Raw genomic sequence first — 20,928 nt, forward strand, 5'->3', positions numbered from 1 at the left:
AGTTATATAAAATAGCATGGCATTTTTCGATCATGTTTTATATATCAGAATATTGATATTTGGAGATATTAATCAAATTCCTTAAATTAAGTTTATGATAATTGATGGTGGAAATTCAATTTAAATTAAGGTTGATCTATCTTGTCAGCCAGTGTTTTTAAGCACAGAGTATGTGTTTTGTATGGTGATCTGTTTATTCATTAGATAAATATGTAAATATTATTTTTTACTGGAGCAAAGACTTTAATGATCATAACATATAGTGAAAAGGAACTATTTTTGCTTTACTTCGCAAGATGGACTTCTAGGTGGCACAGTGTAACTTATGTTATAGAATTTAACAGAGTGGTGTGCTGCAGATAAACTATCAGGGCAAGGGTGGAGCAGCGTTTGTAGGAGGCTATATAATAATCCAAGGAAGAGCTTATGGTGGCCTGGACCAAGGTGGTGGCATTAGGGTGATGATAAGTTTTCAGATGCTTAATATGTTTTGAAAGTAGAGCCAACAGAATTTTTGGAAAATTTAATGTGATATTGGAGAGAAAGAACTATTGTCATCAGTGAGATGGAAAAGACTGTGGGACAAACATATTTTCAGGAATGCCATAAGTAGAGTTTTACATGTGCCAAGTTATATTTTTACGAAGTACATTATTTCATCATGAAAACTAGCTTTCAAGTAATAGAAATGGGGCTGTAATGGATGTAACCATATATACGATTATAATATAAAGATTCAGAAAGAATTTAGCACAATTTAGAAAACCAGTGGGATCTAAATAATGTCATTTGAAAAAGTTGAATTTAAAAAAGGAACAAAATTATCAAGAATGCAGGACAAGTCATGGGTAAGGTCTCTGTGAAGGTGTCTAAAAGAAGACCCAGTCCCATGTGTGGGCCTCCCCAGCGTTGGACATGCACAACACGTCTCTTGCCTCACAGACTTGAAAGCTCAACAAAACCTATGGTTCAATGCAACTTAAAGATTTACATAGTTTATAATTAAGCATAACTCATTTTAGATATTCAGCCTAACTTGTATACATGTCTATTTTCTGCTCATTGGCTGTTACTCTAGAAAGCAGATTTTTGCCATCTTTATACCATTTGCCCCTTTGTTGTTTTAAGCCAAGTTCTCAAATAGACAGGCAATTCCTTAAATACTGAGGTGAGTTTGCCAAAGGGTTTAGTGTAAAAATGAGTTCACATATAGTATATGACAGTCTATAAAAATGAAACTGGAGCAAAAAGAGAAAAAAAAAATGGTGTATAAGGAATACATTGCACATGGCAATCATAAATCCCAGTTCAAGGCTTGTATTCCAGACACACAAAATTGCTGCTTTATGTATAACTGAAGCTGAAGGTTCATTATTGGTCCTTTCTCACAGACTTCACTGTCTAAATTAACTATAGATTTCATGTTTGCTGTCAGTCCAAAGGAAACTATTTTTACAAGTTGCCTCCTTTTATTTTGATGCTTGTGAGTGTAATAGTGATATTTTAAAACTGTATTACTATTTTTATATTTAAAGGTAAGCTTATAGTTAAAAATAAATAGTATCAAAATTTTAGAGCAAACTAAGTTTTTCCCATTTGATGAAACATTTTTTAGAATTAGTATTTAAAATTAGTAACACAGTTCATTTATTCACTAAAATGATGAAGGACTTTCTTTGCTTTTTCAAGTTTGAAAACACATCATAAAATAAGTGAGTGTGTTTCTCTTTAAGAATCTTTATCTTAATTTTTAGAAAAAAAAAATGCCACAAAGTCTAGAAATTATTTCCAGCTATTTTTCCAAATGTGGGAAATACATCCATCCAGAGGGTATTAATTTTCACTGGACCGCCAGATAATGAGTAGAGAATGTCTCTACACTATTGTTTGGAACAGAGATCTCAGTCATATTTCACTTATTGCATGGGCATTTAATTCCCTTAAAGAAAACATCAAATAGGAACATAATCTGCAAGTTTAATACCATTCATATATCACTCATTGATTGAGAAATAAATGATTTGATAGTTTAATATTCAGACACTATTCTAAATATCATTTATACCACAATGGTAAACAAGTTAACAGTATTGGCTCTCATAGTTGATACAAAAAAATAATAAAAACAAAAAAATGAAAGTAATACTTCTGGTAAAGATCATGGTAGTTTATGAAAGCCTAATAAGTTTTCTCCTTCCTCATGAAATATATATAATAAAAATTTTAAATATATTTGCAGTTAAAAAAAAAGAAAGGGCATGCTCCGATGCCATAAACTTCAAAAGATGATGACCTTAGGAAAAAATGTAAAACTTAGAGCATCAGAGCATTGCCTCTTTTTTCCCCATGCTACTCTGCTTAAAGACATAGTGGCTGAAAAAAATATTTAGAATACAAAACACGTGGTCCACAAAGTTAATTAAGAGGGGAGATTAAGCAAGTCTAAGAAGAAAATCAAGAAGTTAAAATAATCAGTACAAAGAGAAAATCTGGGCAGAATTCTCTAAATATCTAAAGAAAATAAAATGACATGAAATATGCAAAAATACTGCAGAATTAAAAAAAAAAAAAAACTAGTCCAGAAAAAATGAAAGCCAAGGAATAGAAGATGTGATGGAAACTGCTTCAGGGAAACTCTCTGGACCTGGGTATTTGCATTTTGCCCTTTTGTCTGATGAGGATGGCAGTGACTAAAATGAACTTAAAAGCTATATGTTGAAGATCCAGAGTCCTTTTAGCCCGAGTCCTTGAACACCTATGTGGAGGAGCCATCTACCAATCTGGCACATCCACCCTGAGCTGTTACGGAAATGAAAACTGAACTTCTCTCTGATTGAACAATTGTAATGGGGGAGAAGGATTCTTTATTATTGAATGTAGTATACCCCGGTTGTCTCAAATGGAAAATTTGAGCTCTGTTGTAAAGGAGAGTTTGGTGTACTAGAACAACTGAGGAAGAACATGAAATCAGTTGTCCTTTTTTTTTTTTTTAAGACAAAATATTGGAGATTTAAAAAAAGGATGAGATTTAAAAAAGAAAAAAAAACTACAGAGCTAAGGGAATAAGTCATGAGTCAAAAAGTAAGGAGGTGGGGATCAATAGATTCAGAAGCAGAAACTGAACAGAAAGAAAATGGATATTTTTATGTAGATATAAGTCCTGAGATAATCACAGTAAAAGCAGATATTAGTTGTACAATTCTGATAATCTAACATCAGAATAATTTATATTCCTGAAGTAGAGAACAGTAGAATGAGAAATTATTCAATAATGTACCACAAGAGAAAAAAATGCCTGCAATGAAGGAAGAAGGCATCTATAGACTGGGTGGCACACCATTTTCCAGGAAAAGCTTGATATAGAACTGCTAACAATGAGTCATATCCAAATTATATTATTTAATATCCAGGATAAAGAATTTTTAGTCATCCTGGAAGAAAAATGAAGACACTTATAAGAAGAAAAAAATTAGGCTTATTTAAAACTTCATAACATTTAATACTAGAAGATAACAAAAATCCATGTTTATACAGTTCTCAGAAAAATAAAACAAGGGCCTCAAACTCCTTAAACACTGACCAGATATTAGCCAATTACAAAAGCAAGAGAGATTTTATCAAATATAAGATTACTCAGATAATACAATACTTGTGATTCCGTTATAAAAGATAAGTTCCTGAATGTCAGACCCAGTCAATCAAAAAATAAACCAAAATATAAAATCAGTAATGAAGATACTGATGAGGAGATCTACAGGAAGCATTATGTTTACAAAACAAAAGCTTTAACCAATAAAAATAAAATGTAATAGTATAATTTGCACAACTTTATGAGAAAGAACGAGGTGTGAAAAATATAATGTATTTCCACTCTATTATCCTGTGTCAAAAGAAGGAACAAGATAATGGAAAGAACAAGCACACAAACCACTAGATCAGTCACTCAGGGTTTATTTATCTAAAGAATGGTGAAGAAAGTCAGCAAAGCTGAAGTACACGAAAGAGAAATCAACATGTTCTGAGCTAATGGGAAGACAAAATTTTACACGCCCAAATCTTCACAAGGAGTTGCCAAAAATAATTTCCGATTGAAGGTGAGTCACTTCAGATATTTTCTGTTCTCTTCTTAGCCCTGCCTTGTATACATAGGCTTATTTACATAAGCCTAAAATAGTGTTAATTCAAGCTAGTACCTATGTGCCAGGGACCATCTCCTCTGAGCCAAGTGCTCCCCATCAGTCTTAAGGTTTACATAATATAAAATACAAGAATAAGATGAGATCTCTTATACCCAGCATCAGCCCCAATTCCATTTATCACCCTCTCCAGGCTTACATAGCTTGATGTAAGTATATTCCTTGACTCAGGACTATGAAACAAGAACAAGGATCAGTTACTCAGATGTCTCAGGCCATCATGTTTATAGGTCTATTAATAAGCTCTATCCTGCAGCTAATTACCTCATCATTTATAGCCAGAGTAAATCGATACCCTAAAAAAACTGAAGCATGTAGATTTAAAAAAAAAAAACAATGATTCAACCTCATAATGTGTTTCATAAATCTTTAACCTTAGCCTGATCTTTTGCAAATAACATCTATGACAAAGAAACATTTATCTGAAGCTCATTAGATCCTTTAGTTTTTCCTATTTCTTTTTCTTCTGTTTAATTCAAATAAAATTGAATGCTTACTGATAGAGTTTATATGTTATCCCATTTTAATGAAATAACTTACTGTATCTTCAATCTATCCATTATTTAATCCATATTTCTGCACAGGGTGAAGAGGTACATATAATGGCATTACCTAGTGTTGATGACTGTTTCGAAGTGTTGTGTTAATGATAGCCAAGGGCTGCCTCCAGTTAGAGAACGTATTAGAGTGTGGTTCAGATTCAGATACCTGTACGTATTTAGTCATCATGCCTCCTTAAGGCTCCTCTCGGCTGGGAGATTTTCATAAGCTTTTCTTTTTTCTTTTTTTGTACTCATTAAAAATTTTATTGACTATCCCTCGGTTGATATTTGTCTGATGTTTATGATGTTTATCTTCTGATTAGACAGGGGTTATATATTTTTGGAAGGAGAACCACAGAAGTAAGATGCCATTTCATCCTATAATTATTGCAGTGACATCACTTTTGATGTTGACCTTGATCACATGGCAGAGATAGTGTTTGTCAGGTTTCTCCACTGTAAGCTTACTCTGCCCCGTCCTCCATTTTCTTGGCTGTTTTCTTTGGAAGCAATGAAATAGTTTTTTAACCATTTCTCTATCTCATATATGCGATTACAGAAAAACAAAGTAGTAAAGTTTAATAACTGAGTATTTTTAAAATATTTAGAGATTGTTTAAAATTACATTTACTGGAAAGCTTTAATTATCTAGTTCTTATTGAATGTTTACTATTGCTAAGCACTATATGTGAATTATCTCATATAAACAAACATTTATCTAATTATAAGAGAAGTAAGTATTATCTCCATTTTGTAGCTGTAAGGAACTTTCTCAAAAAGAGGCTTATTTGCCCAAGACCACACAACAGTAAGCTACATATCTATTTTTCAAATTTGGCTCCAGTGTGATTCAAAGTCTTAATTTATATCACTTCTCAAGTATATTAAGTGGTATCTCTAATATGTGTGCCATAGTGTATAGATATACAGAAACTTCAGAGGTTCTGTGATCTCCTCTCAGCAGATGAAACCTAGTTACCATTTATTAAACATTTTTATTATTGTGGGTCTTTTGGTAAATGAACTACCTTGCTTTCTTTGTCCTCATTGACTTAAATTCTGCCGACATAAATATCTTTTCAAGATTGTGTTCCTGATATTTCTGTACCCCATAGAATAAATAATGCCGTGTAATATATTATCAATAAATGGGTTTACCATTTATTCTGTCAGTGAAACTACATATAAAGCATTATTTAACTAAGTCTATTTTATGCCAAAATAAGTAAAGAGTACTATTCTTTCCTCCCTAGTCAGCTTTAAGAAAATAAATGCATTTTTTTAGAAAATAATTACAATTTTCGGTAAACAAACAAACATATTTAAAAAATATCCTCCTAATTTGTTTCACAAACATTGTAAATACCTCAAGAACTACGTGAAAGTGTTACCATTAGGCATCTTTTAAAATTGGATTAAAAATCAGGCACAGAAAGGTTACTTAATTTGACTGGTGTCACACAGAAAATCTGACATTGAAAGAAGGCACCAAATTCTCATTTATATTCTTTATGCAAAGTTATAATAAGTACAGAGAAAGACTGATATGAAAAAAAGCCCCATTTTTTGTAGCATTTAAATTTATACTGTAAATTGGCAGTGGTGATTAGCATTTAAATAGAAGGCAGTGGAGCTTTTGGTCTTGGTTAATGTGATAGGTCAATAGATTTGGAATTAAAAGATGAACTTAGATTTTCATTTACAAAACCAGGAAAATAGTTGGTTGTCAGTACAGAAAGCCAATAAGAACTAGAAATAAACTTTAATTTTCATTCACTTTTCAGAAAGCACATATATTTATTCCCTTAAGGCTGGGACCTTTGCAGCCACTGTTAATATAGCAGGCTACAGAACCCTGTAAACTACTAAAAAATGAACATTTCATCCTTGGTTGAATATTGTTATTGCCTCTGTATTTACATTGTGCAGGTTGTATAGATATAAGTTATCTATTTTCCATTAAATAAAATCATAACTGGCATGCAGAGGTGTGGAATTGGCTTCTTCTGTATTCTTGCTGTCTTTATAAGATATAATGTCCTCATTTTAGCTTTACTAGCTTTTGAAAACAGCAGCTTTTTGTTTGTAAAATGAAACAGCACCACCTTGTATTCTGAAGTAAAGCTACAACTTCTCTAAAATCTCAGAACATTTAGTTCTATATTTCAAATATATGTACTAATGATTATGCTTTGAAGCAGATGAAATTTAATCACAGGCCTGCTCTGTGCTAGGTTCTACTCTATTATTAGTGAACCATTAAACTGCTGTTACCATATTCAACCTCCCAAAATAAATTTTCTCTTTCAAAATTTACCACCAAATGCTGAAAAATGTTATACATTTAATTGTGCATTATCTTACAAATGGTACATAATCCAGAATGCCTCACAAAAATGACAATCGAACTGAATGGAAGATTCACTTTAACCTCTACACCAAGATCATGAAATGGTATTCAGTCATTTCTTTATACAGGTAGAAAATCAAAGTTCAAAACTGTGTTTGTAATTTAGCCAAATTGCAATGTACACCATGATTCACATTACTATTTTAAAATATTTCTGTAAAAGCATATAAAACATAATGTATAATATACAATATGCAATCTATAATATATACAATATTAAAATTTTATGTATCGAAAAGGCTTTCTATCTAAACTACTGTACATTTCAAATGAATCTAACTCATAATTCATCATAAATATAAAGAACTTTAAAAATGTGTTTACACAAAATCTAAATTTTCTAAAAGCTAGTATAGTAGTTTGTGATTGCCAGAGTAATGTTTGCATTATGGTTTTTAGATCAATGGCCTCATGACTTCTTTAAGTCATTGGCCAAAATACAATGTTAAAGATGTAATGAGATCTTATTTTTCTCCTGCCCAAAACAATACTACACTCACAGATGCACAATTGCCTAGTAAGGGCAATCCTATATTTTGGATTTTAAGAGCGATCCCATGCCATAAAATCATATCATAGGAATATTTAAGCCCAGCTTGGTGCCTGGAATTTTACTTCCCAACCCTTTGAATGCTTCATATAAGTTCCTCTGTAAGGAAGGCTGACTTGTCACAGTGCTCTCTTCATTAGAAGTGTCTGTTTGCATGTGTCTTCTACTAGGATGTAAAGATTCAGAAGGCTTCTATTATATCTGACTTATTGTTTTAATACAAGCGCCTATACTAGTGAATGTTACCTAAGAGGTAAATGATAAATATTTCTATAAATCCCTTGTTTTACATAACTGACAAAATCAAGAGTATGTGCTATAAAGAGAAAAGTTTGCAAAGACGACGTTCCAAGCTGCACCGCTACTCACACGAACAAAGATAACATGATATGCTTAATGAAAGACAGGAAAGAAGGCCATATCTTTCCTTACAGATCCTACATCTATATATAGGTATTTAAACAAATATGGAGTTAAAGGTTTTACATAATTAAATTACTCTTGATATAAGAAAATTTTGCAAATGCTTCCTGTTGTTTACATGTATGATATTAATAATAATATTAAGTTGAAAATTAATCCAGGATTTATGTTTCCTGTTGTTTACATGTATGATATTAACAATAATATTAAGTTGAAAATTAATCCAAGATTTTCTCTATAGAGTAGTTTTTTTTAAAATGTCTGAAAACTAGGAAGATTTTTTTTAGGAGTAGTAAATGACTTTTAGAATCCATCAGACCTTCAAGTTCCCAGTGTATTCATTCTCTAATGCTAGACAGTTTCTCAGTTCCCATCTGCTGTGAATCTTAATTTTACCTGATTTGGGCTCTATTTCCTTGACATTTTGATAAAAACAATCAACCTCTATGTTCTACAAGTTATTTCAGAATCTTTTGGAGGTTGAAAAACAGGATGGGGGGACAATATTAAATTATAACATATTCATTTAATCATTTCATTAAAGTATGAAACTAAAATTAGATAATGTATTCAATAAATATGATTCAGAGTTGAACATATGGTATATTCAGGAAATAATATTTTTAAATATTCCAAACTTATGATTTCTAGGAAATGAAGGAATGAAAATTGGAGGATATTTAGAAGATGGGGTTGATTCAAAATTGAGGCCAAATCAAATGTGATTATCATCATCAAACTCTAGAATAGGAGATCAAACATGCTTGCTAATAACCTTATCGTTATAAAGTGTGAATTAAACTGAATTACTTCAAATTGAATGCTGGGGAAGAGAGAAGAAGACAGGAAGAAGCAGAATTTAGTAACTAATTTCATTATTAAGTGTTACCTATAAGGAACCAATAGATAATAACCAAAAAAAAAAAAAAAAAAACAAGGTGAATTCATTCATTGTGCTGTAGAAAGGAATTGAGTATGAAGAAGGCAACCACAAGAACAAAAGCACAAACTTTCCTACATACCAAAATATTGAAAAAGAGATACCTGTTTATATTAAAAACAGAATAATAAATACACAATGGAAGAATAAGATAAACAAAATAGGGAGGAAACAGTTGCCTCTGAGAGGAAGGAGAAAATAACATGGAGAGGGAAGCCCAGATCCTAGACTTCTTTGAATATGTCTTATTTCACAGATATAACTTTGGAAATTTGTAAATATTTTTCATTTACCTTTAGAGTTACATTTTTTTACATAAGTATTTAAAAATAAAACAATAAATGAACCTAAATATATTTAGTTGGTGGTATAAAGAGAAGCAATAGTAAAAGTGACTTTAAAGCACAGTAATTTGACAATATATCTCAGAGGAATATCTTTTAAGGACAAAAAAGAACTGCAAATGAAAATCTTAAATGTTTAAGCAATCATATTTTTGTTTTAGTGTTCACATTGTTTATAATGATATGCTTGTATGTGTAGTGTGTGACAAAGCAAATGCATAATATATATTTTTTTAATTTTAATTCTAACAATTTCAGGGTTATTGAGAACTGGAATTCTCAGCACTGATGTGAGGAACATATATAATGTAAAAGAGATTAAGTAAAAACTCTGGAGGCCCTGAATTTGAATTGGATGCATCAGAATGAGCTCACGAGGGATCGTTAATAAAAATATCTTTAAGAAAACATCTTTGAGGAAGAATAAACATTTTCTATACATTTCCAGGGAAAAAAAAACTTTAGAAATAGTAATCAATCATTAGCAATAACTCTAAATTTGGTCTAAAAATATGTGTGTATTTCATCTGCATCCATATATTTTTTTTTCTCTCACTGGAAGGAACTAGGGCTTCTTGTAAAAATGAGAGAGGCAGGAGACATTAAAGATGAAATGCACTATATTGCCATATCAGAAAGTGCAGATTCTTTCAAAGATATTAATTGCTATGTCAAAACCACTCAGGAATCATCTTGCAAAAGATCCCACTTGACCAAAATTTGGAAAGTTGAATATTAGTATCAATTGCAATAGATTAAAATATACAAAATATATTTAAAGCCCTGAGTTCATAATGAGACTAATAAACAAAACAAAAGAGAATTATCAATTGGTTACTGTTGAAAAATGTTTTGCATTCTTTTGAAACTGATAAAAAACATATATCACTTCTTTCCTAAACTATTTCATTAAGTAACCAAATACTAGATGACACTAAATAAAGGAATATTCACTTTAGAGAAGTATTTCATGTAATATAGTAGGAAGCAATGATTTGATTAAAATGCCACTTTTTTTGGTCTGAATTAATGGATCTATACAGTTATCATACACAATGCTAATATTGTAAATAGAGACAACCAGATATTATATGATCCTGAGGGAAAACTAGAATATCACATGGATAGCAACTATGCCCAATAAAACAAAATGAATAACAACAAAAATTACACACACACACACACACACATGCACACATGCGTGTCCATGTAAGCCTTTAAATCCTACATCCTATTTACAGGAAATACAAAGAACCGATAAACATATTAAACAGTGCTACTGAATGTAATTAACAAAATCTAAAATCTGGGAAATTGATAGACAAAGAACAGATTGCTTCAGTTATCAATTGTAACAAAATACAGTGGTGCAGAGGTAGAGAGGAGAGAACCTGAAGCATAAAAGTTGTTCAATAAGCAACCTACAACGTGTGTGTGTGTGTGTGTGTGTGTGTGTGTGTGTGTGTACACTTCTCGGACACAGCCTCTCCCACTAGTAACATACCTTAACATATTGGTCCAGTTGTTACAAATGATGAACCAACTTTGAGGTGGCATTATGACACTAAATCCATAGTTTACATGACCTTACTCTGGTGTTGTATCTTACATGTGTTTTGACAAATGTATCTACTATTATAGTATCATAGTTTTTCTCAGTGTTGGTGGTATATTGGTGAGCATATCTGCCTTCCATAAAGAACAGTTTCATTATCCAAAATTTCTTTGTACTGTGTCTATTCATTCCTCCCTCTCACTAACCCTGGGAAATCACTAATTCTTTCACTGTCCCCATAGTTTTGCCTTTTTCACAATGTCACATAGTTAGAATCATACAGTGTGCCGTCTTTTAAGATTAACCTCTTTCACCTTGTGATATGCATTTAAATTTCTGCCATCTCTTCTCCTGTCTTGATAACTCATTTCATTTTAATCCTGATTAATATCCCATTGTTTAGATGCAGCACAGTTTATTTGTTCATTTGTCCATTCGACTATTGAAGGACACCTTGGTTGCTTTCAAGTTCTGGCAATTATGCATGAAGCTGCTATAGACATCTATGTGCAGGTTTTTGTGTGTACATAAGTTTTCAGCGTGTCTGAGAAAATACCAAGGAATGAGATTGCTAGATCACATGGTAAGAATATGTTTAGTTTTGTAAGAAATCACCTGTCCTCCAAAATGGCTAGACCATTTTGCATTCCTACCAACAATACATGAGAGTTCCTTGCTCTACATCCTTGTTAGCATTTGCTCTTGTCAATGTATTTAATTTTTCCCATTTTAACCGATGTATGATGGTATCTCTTTGTTATTTTTAATTTGCAATTTTGTTATGATATATTGAGAATATTTTCATGTTTATTTTCTATCTTGATGAACTGTCTGTCTATTCAGGTTATTTGGCCTATTTATTAATCAGGTTGTTCTTATTTGTTGAATTTGTGTTCTTTGTATATTTTGGAAAGCAGTCTTTATCAGATGCACCTTTTGCAAATAGTATCTCCCAGTCTGTGGCTTATCTTCTCACTCTTTGACAGTGTCTTTACAATACACCCAATTTTAATTTACTGAAGGTTAGCTTTTTCAATTATTTCTTTCATAAACTATGCATTTAGTATTGTATCTAAAAAGTCATTGCCGCGATCAATGTCATCTATATTTTCTTCTACATTTTCCTCTAGGAATTTCCCATTTAGGACTATGATCCTTTTTGAGTTAATTTTTGTGAAGGATGTCAGTACTATGTCTAGCTTTATGTTTTTTACATGTGATGTTCAATTTTCTATCACTATTTGTTGACAAGACGAACTGCTTCACTGTATTGCCTTTGCTCCTTTGTCAAAGATCAATTGACTATATGTATAGGTGATCTATTTGTGGGCTCTCTATTCTTTTCCACAGATTTGTCTATTATTTTTGCCAATCACTGTCTTGATCACTGGGACTTTATAGAAGTCTTGAACTTGGATAGTGCCAGTCCTCTGACTTTAGTCTTGTTTTGTTTTAAAAGAAAAGTGCGATACTAAGTATTGGCGAAGGTATAGACTGACAGGAACACTGCATTGCTGGTGAGATTATACATTGTTAAAACAGATTTTTAGAGCAATTTGGTAAATATCTAGTAAAGTTCATACCCTCTAATCCAGATTACCAAATTTTTATAGGTACAAAACTTTGGCACAAATGGTGAAATGTGTATTATAGTCCTATCACAGCAAAAACAATTTATGATAACCAAAACAAACCTTTAAAGTTAATGAGGAAAAACAAACGTGCTTTTAATATAACCCAAATATATAGGTATATATGTTTTTAACTCACCAACTCTATCAATAGCCTAGAAATTAGAATGGAAGGAAAAAAATGCTTCATTATTAATGGGCAGGGCATTTAGTTGTGGATGAATCTCGAAACACCAATAGAAGGCTCTTAGTAGACCAAATAATATTTCTAATACCTGTTAAATGATTGACATCATTTTGCCAATTTATAACCAAATTTTCAACGATTGAAGAAATTTTTTTTTTCTTGGCTAAACATCAAAATCCATAAAAGAGAGTCAAATTAGAAAGAAACATATTATGCAGATCTTCTAACTTTCCTGTAACTAGTAAGACACAATTCATTCGTAGATCATCTCTTTCTTTCTTAGCCCCTTTTTTACCTCATAGAGAATAAACTGCAGAAACCCAAGAAGGAACGTGTAGATAGATCATGAAAGATAGCACACTTTTAAATTATGCAGATGCACCTCACATTCTTCTGAGATGTGAAGAGAAATGCCTTTAACAGATTATAGATTCTTAAACTTAATTTGATTTCCTATATTCACACTTTCAAAATTGTTAGCCTTCCAATTTTTGCCAAATGCCTAAAATTTCTGTTTAGCAGGGGACATATTTAATAACAGAGCTAACAAAAAAACTCCCCAAACTCCCTGTCACCAGACCTCCTCTTATCTGCAAAAACAGTAACAACAAAAGTAAAGCATCACAAGTATTCTCTTGGCCACTTTTAACATAGAAAGCTAAGGCTGATAATTTAAGCTTGAAAACAGAAAAATTAAAGTATAAAGCCCCCAAAATTCCTTATGATGTTTGAGTTTAGGACTTAAGTTTATGGTTTCAGTGATCCTTGTAAGAAAAAGCATAATGGCTTAGTAGACCAAAGTATATCAACTAGAATCAGATGTCCATGAAAGCCAACCTAGATCTTGCCACCTTGAAAAATCCTTTTAATTATTTTGTCCTTAGAGAATCTTCACTTATCAAGTAGTGTGAACCACCTTACACAGATGCCAGAATGAAAATCTATCACTTATATTAAGCAGAAGTCACGGTTTCATTAAGCAGATCCTGACTATTACTAAACACCCTGGGCTTAGATTGAGAAGTAAGAGCAATTAGACTCAACATATTTTTTAGTATATAATATACTCACTCCAGCATTTAAGTAGAATCAACCAACTATACCTTGATACACAAAGCAAAAGCACATATTGCCACTTAGTCATTTTGCTAAAAATTGAAAATAAATGCCTTGCAAATGTTAATGTTCTCATTCAAAATGTTCTTTCTAAAATTGGAATCATTTTTCATTTCAGTGCTTTCGTTTTTCACATTTGTGGCATTATTTTGTAAATGGATAGCTCCAAGCAATTTATAATGAGGTTACATTAATTTGCTACAACAAATTCAGAATTCTTAAATGTTGTATATTATTTGGCTTTATATCATGCAACACATGTAAATGCATCATCATGTGCTATTTTTGAGATATTACAAGAAGAAAGTAAAGTCTATCTCAGTTGTTTTTCCACTTAATCCATTTATTTATTCAATGAGCAATTATTAAATATCTTATATTTCCAGGCTCTATGACACATGTTAGATACACAGTGCTTAAAAAAATACATACAAGCTATGTTCTTATGAAACATACTTTAGTGGGAATGGCAAACCTAAGGTAAATAAATGAATAAATATATAAATGAAAAGAGCACAAAAGTAATTTTAAAAATCTCTTATAATAAATAAGTGTGTTTTTTGTAAATTAAACAAGCAGACTAAAGCATGAGTTTGAGGAAGAGATCTGAACTTTGATGAACAGTTAGGCAGGTAAAGGACATGCCAGAGAATTCATAACGTGTGTGAATATCTGGTGCAGGAAGTCAGTAAATTCAAAGAACTGGAAGGACAATGTTATTGGCACAGTGAATTAAGGACAGAATGTCTGGAGAGGAAGTTGGAGAGATCTTACAGGGTCCTATTTACTTCCTCAAGAAAAAATTGAATGGCATTAGATTTTGTTTTTAGCAGTGTGATGACATGATTAAATGTCTAGTTGTAAAATATAATTTTCAAATCTATGAATAATGACCTGTTTGAGGGCCAGAATAAGGAGTCTATTGCAGTAGTCCAGAAAAAAAAAAAAAAAAAGATAGTGGCTTGAGCTAGTGATGCTGGCAGACATGCAAACAACTATAGCAAGTCAAGAAATACTGGGGCCATAAAATTGTTATAAGTATGTAATGGATTACATATAGAGAATAAGAGGAGAATGAGAGAGAATAGAGAATGAGAGAAGTGGCAACTATTCAAAACAACTATTTTGAGTTTCTGCATGAAAGAAGTGCCATTTATTTAAATTTGGGGGAAAAAAAGAAAAATAAGCAAAACCTGATAAAGGAGGAAAAAGTAGGTAAATTTTCAAGCATATTTTTTTTATCATTGAGAAGTATTCTAGTGAATATATCAAATGGGTAGGTGAATACATAAATTTGCATCTCATTAGAAGGTTCATAGCTGGAGATTAAAATTCAGAGTCATTTAAATCCATTAGTCATTAAGAACTGATGAGGGTGCAGTTTTCTTAAATCAATTCAAGTAGAAACCAGATTGGAGTACATTTTAGAGTGAAAGGAAACTAAATAGGGGGAAACAGTCATTCTAAACAGTTTTTTTTTTTTGAGAAAATTCTATGAAAGAAAGCAGAAGATTTTATATGTTAGGAGATATAAACTTTGTTGAAGAGGAGTGTTTACTTGTTTTTGCTTTTATTTTTTAATATGGGAGCATAACAGGGTGCATCTGAATGCTGAAATAATTCAGAAGGAAAAGATTGAAAACATAGAAGAGGAGAGTAAGTATTGAAAGAAATGAAAAAAAAAAAAAAAAAGAGGGATCAAAATCTTGAGCAAGTATGGAAGAACAGGTCCGTGGTGGAGAGTTGGGACATAGTACATGGGAGGGAAGAAATGATCATCTTTAATTAATTAATTAATAGCACTATAAAATAACCATGTCTATAGCTACCCTGTTTCAGAGTATAGCTATGATAAATCTACTGATTGAGTTTTATATCAATTTGTTGATACCCTGTCCTTTAAATTTTGAGACTTAAGGGGTCAGTATTGAGCACGTATTTAGGTCTGTACTGTATTCGCACACGTACACATGAGGCATGATATATGCAGTGGCCACAAATCATAGAATTCTACTTCCATTAAGTATCTATAATAAGAAATCTGCACAAAACTGAAGATCATAGAGGAAAATGAAAATGCATGGTGAGAAAGGAAAGGAATAATATCTCCTAACTACTGTGCAGAGATACTTTGCGCCCTCTTTGTAGAAGACTGCACATGAACTGAAACAGTCTCAGGTTCTTATCCCTTTCTCCTAGGTCTTCTGTTTCTTGTGTTTTCTTATTTTAGGAAAATAGATGGGTCTAGATAGAACTGAAGAAAATAAATTATTAAAGTAAAATGGATGGGCATTTGTAGGTGAAATCACGTCTAATTCATCTCATGTTCATCGTATGATTTTTGTCAAAATAAATGTGCATGGAATTGTAAATGAACCACTGTTTTCACAAAGGACACTCGAATAGCAATAGTAATTGTCAAACTGATTTTAAGATGCATAATTTTATTAGTACATGCTATAGGCTACAGAGAAGAAAATACTTTGTATAAAGTCCAGAGCAAAAACATTCTGTGGAGTAAGCCGCAAAATTTAGGGAAGATAAAAATAACACAGGTTTTGAGGACCATCCCCAGAGATTTAAATTCAGTGAGTCACTGGTGGGTCCTGGAAATCTGCATTTAAGCAAGTTTTCCAAGCAATTGGCTTTCAAAGTGACCATGTATCACAATTTCAAAAACAGAGGCATAAAGAACATGTTCAGAACTGCTCTTTTACACAAAATTTAACTTCTAGCAGTTAAACTAAGTGGAAAAAATATAGGATAGAGAGTTGATCATACTTGGTTGGAGTCACAGATTCTTTTGAAGTGATCTCACCACTGCTTGAGAGTAGAAAGGGTGGGGAAAATAATCTTTAGATATTTGTCAATCTAGAATTTTATTAATTAGAACAGATATTCGCAAATTTTACCAAGAGAATAATTTATAAAATCAAACTGATGACTTTATATAATTTTTTCATGTTTTTAATTACAACCTCATATGAAATATGGTCAATGAATTTCGCATTTGGTTGTAAAGTTAAATCTTAAAGAAGTATATTTCTATAATTTATTATAATTTTATGTATATCAGCAGGGAAAAACAAGTTTAGCAATAATTATAGACAGGTAGCAAAGCATTGTCATATTGAAATAACCACTTGAATATTTAAAATGCTGAAAGAGAAAAGGTTACTGAATAATATAATTGGTCCTAACAGCTAAACATTTTCATACATGTGACTACTAGACCATGCTGGTCACAGTTGCCAAAACAAAACAAAGCTATTCAGAGACACAAGATATCCTTGCTTTGGTTGCAGAAAGGACAATTAAATCAGAAAAATTCTATATATCTATCCCTTCAACATTACTACTATGTCTTAATTAAGCTTATGAACATTAAATATTAATATTGGGAAAAGTAATTTCTCCCACTTTATTCTTCTTTTTCAAGATGTTTTAGTTTCCTAGGTCCCATCCCCTTGCACATAAATATAAGAATAAGCTTGTCTATGTTTACGAAACCCATGGTCTGATCTTGACAGAAATTGCATTAGAACTGTATCAAACTGTGTGGAATTGATGTCTTTACCTTGTTAAGTCTTCCAATCCATGAACATGGCACATCTCTCCTAATTTTTAGGGATCAGGGCTCAGTGTACTCACAGCAAAGCACAGTGCATTATTGATAAAGTGGGAAAACAGCATATGGTATATTTCCTCAAACTGAAATCATAATATTAGATGGATTTGTATGTTGTTCATTTTTACATAATGATTATTTTATCTTCTGCTAAACAGATAGAATAATAGACAAATGAGTTGACCTACAATGTCCATGTGTGAAATATTATTGGGAATATTAAATTTTAAATAATATGGCATTTATCCTAAGAAAGATTATACCAGTTTAAAGTCATCTCTACTTAGGACAAACTAGATAAATGGTCCTGTGGTGACCAGGTATTTGGAGGAGCCCAGCGAGGCTGTGGGTGAACGAAAGGGAGGTGGTACACAATCAATTACTATTTTGTAACTACAAATTTGTACTTCTCAATCCCTTACTTCTTTTTACCCACCCTTCAACCCCACTCCCTTCTGGAAGCCATCAAACTGCTCGCTGTCTATGACTTTTTTCCTGGTTTATTTGTTTCTTTTGTTCTTCAGATTCTACACATAAGTAAAATCATATGGCATTTGTCTTTCTCTGTCTGGCTTACTCCACTTAGCACCTTACCCTATAGGTCCATCCATGTTGTTGCAGATAGGAAGATTTCATTCTTATTTTATGGCTGAGAAATATTCCATTATATATATGTACCGCCTCTTCTTTATCCATTTATCTATTGAAGGGCGTCCGGGTTCCTCCATATGTTGGCTATTGTAAATAATGCTGCAATGAACATAAAGATTCACATGTCTACGTTGGGTTTCTTCAAATAAATACCCAGAAGTGGGAGAGTAATTACTTGGGATTACTGTGTGGTTCTTTGTCGCTTGTTATAGTCTTGTGTTAAAGTTTATTTGTCTGGTATAAATATTTCTTTCCTAAATTCTTTTTTCCTCATTTCCATAAAAGATCTTTTTCCATCTCTTTACTTTCTATCTGTGTGTGTTTTTCAATCCGAAGTGAATCTCTTGTACAAAGCATAAGTGTGGGTCTTGTTTTCTTATCCAATACAGCCTCTTCTGTATGTTCTCAGTTGTAGGACTTCTGTTCAACTAGACTTCAGGTGACTTCCAATGATGGCTGTTCTGTAACTTAATTGTAATTTTGATGTGGTTGTGAAAGGAGGCAAGCCTTGTGTTTACCTTCTCTGCCATCTTCACCAGAAATACAGGGCTTCTCATTTACCTTCAGAATTATTGATTTTCTTTACTCTCTAGCTTTTTTTTCTTAGTCCTTTGAAGTTAAACAAAGTGTGTGTCTTTGGGGGTATGTACAGGGCAGAGTGAAAGAGGATAAATGACCCAAAATGATTGTTACTAGGTTGTCAACCTCTTTAAATATGGTCTCTTCACTAGTTTCTCAGAATGGGCCAGAATGTGAAAGTGTATTTCCACATTCTATTCCTCATTTTACCTTCTAACTACAGAGAGGGAAACTATTCAATTGTGCATGCATTATATTTCTCTGTGGTGTGATTTACAAATAGATTTGCCAGCATCCACGCTCACCCCCTAACCCCTAGTATGGCAAAAAGTTCTTGATCACATGTACCATTTTAAAAACTTAACACTTGATTCCGAGGTAAAGCCTAGGTACAGAGCACTGGTGTGGAGACTATGGTAGGTAATGCCAGTTTTAAAACCAACAGATGCTGATGGCTTAAGAAAAAGCCATTGTATCTTTGTACTGAGCTCTATTTTTTTTTCTATGAGTGTTAGATTTTCCTGGGAATTTCTATTTGTGACTGAATAGTGTATTTATCTGGCCACAGGTAGAAACCAGTGGTCTCATAGCCTTTGATTTAGAAAGCAGTATGAGAGGTAAACATCACTAAGAAGGGATAAAGGGGAATTTTGCTTTGGCAGAAAACTGTAAACCTTTCTGTGAGGTTAAGCTTTACACCACATACAGGTAATTAGAGAGAACAACATCGATAAAGCATCCTTGCAAAAATGGTCATGAGCCTCCCACGCTAAACAACACAACAAATTTCTGTAAATTTATAGGCAAATTATGTAGAGTTAAGGTGCACAATCAAATGCAGTCAATTAATGCTATCATTGTACATCAAGATTATGGCTTGCCATGTAAATAACAGTTTATAATAAACATAAATAACAGCACAAGTGACTCAATTTAGCAAATCATGAAGGCTGTTTTGCACGGTCAGTTTACTGAACAGTTGAAGAGAGAATGAGCCAATTTAGTACTGGCAAAAAGATTGCTAGAATGTTAATTCAATATTAAACAGACTGATAGAACTGAAATTGCTGTTAGAACTGAAAGCAAACTACAGGCAAAGAAATTAAAGACAGGTAGCAAACAAACACAAAAGGTTTGGGAAAACAAATAATAGCCAAAGGAACCTAATCATCCACTAAAAAATGTAGCCTGCTCAATAGTGATTCTAAGGCAGAATGAGGCAGAGAGCATAGGATATGCACAGCAATGTAGGGTCAGATTGCCTGGGTTCAAGGTTTGCCAATGAAATAAGACAAGTCATTTAACTTCTCATATGTAAAAATGGAAATATATAAATGATATGTAAAGCACAGTAGTTTTGACAGCTCTGTGTGGTCAACAGCATGGTATGTGTCATACAGTAAAAACTATAGATGTCGGCTTTTTTTTTTTTAAGTTTAACTCTCATGCCTTAGTTGCTATAGTTAAAATTGATAATTATGTTACTGAAGATGCGTTTTGGTGTTCATATTTTTGCTTAAAGTAAGAAATATATTTTCAGTTGTAAAAAAGTTACTCTTAAAGTAGTGGAGTAGTGGGGTTTGCCTTCTGCATTTCCCTGGAAAGGCCAGAACTAAAACACAGAGTACACAGACCAGGAAATGGAGTATATTAGTTGCTTAGGATGCTGTAACGAAGTGTCAGAAATTCAGTGGCTAAAAAACCCCAGAAGTGTATTGTCTCACAGTTCTTGAGATTAAAAGTCTGAATTCAGGGTGTTTACAGGGCCATACTCTCTCTGAGATTCTGAATAGAACCCTTCCTTGCTTCTTCCTAGTTGAAGAAGCCTTACCCCACAACTTCAGTCACACTGGCCTCCTTGGTCTTCCACGAACATGCCAAGGCTACTCCTCCTCCAAGAATTTGGACGGTCTGCTCCCTTTGCCAGGAACATTCCTCCACCATGTTGCTTCATTTACTCCTCATTTCCTTCTGATCTTTATCAGAGACAGCTTCTCTTGACCAACATACATGAAAAAAAAAATCCATTAAACCTTTCATTTATCTGGATTTATTCTCCATCTCGTTAGTATGTTAAAAGTTCAATAGCTCTTAATGTTCTCTTGAGTCTAGTAGAATAAATATATTACTGTATTTTTTTTTAATTAAATGTATTGAGGCGACAGTGGTTAATAAA

The 20,928-nt window shown here is 32.5% G+C and overlaps 1 pseudogene; it reads right to left on the reverse strand.

The window, feature by feature from the left end:
* Positions 1–20,696, reverse strand: part of LOC107505431 — a 60,255-nt pseudogene extending 39,559 nt beyond the window's left edge.
* Between the last annotated feature and the right edge of the window lie 232 nt (positions 20,697–20,928).

The sequence above is a fragment of the Rousettus aegyptiacus genome, unplaced genomic scaffold (genome assembly GCF_014176215.1).
Source record: "Rousettus aegyptiacus isolate mRouAeg1 unplaced genomic scaffold, mRouAeg1.p scaffold_m13_p_1, whole genome shotgun sequence".
Lineage (NCBI taxonomy): Eukaryota > Metazoa > Chordata > Mammalia > Chiroptera > Pteropodidae > Rousettus > Rousettus aegyptiacus.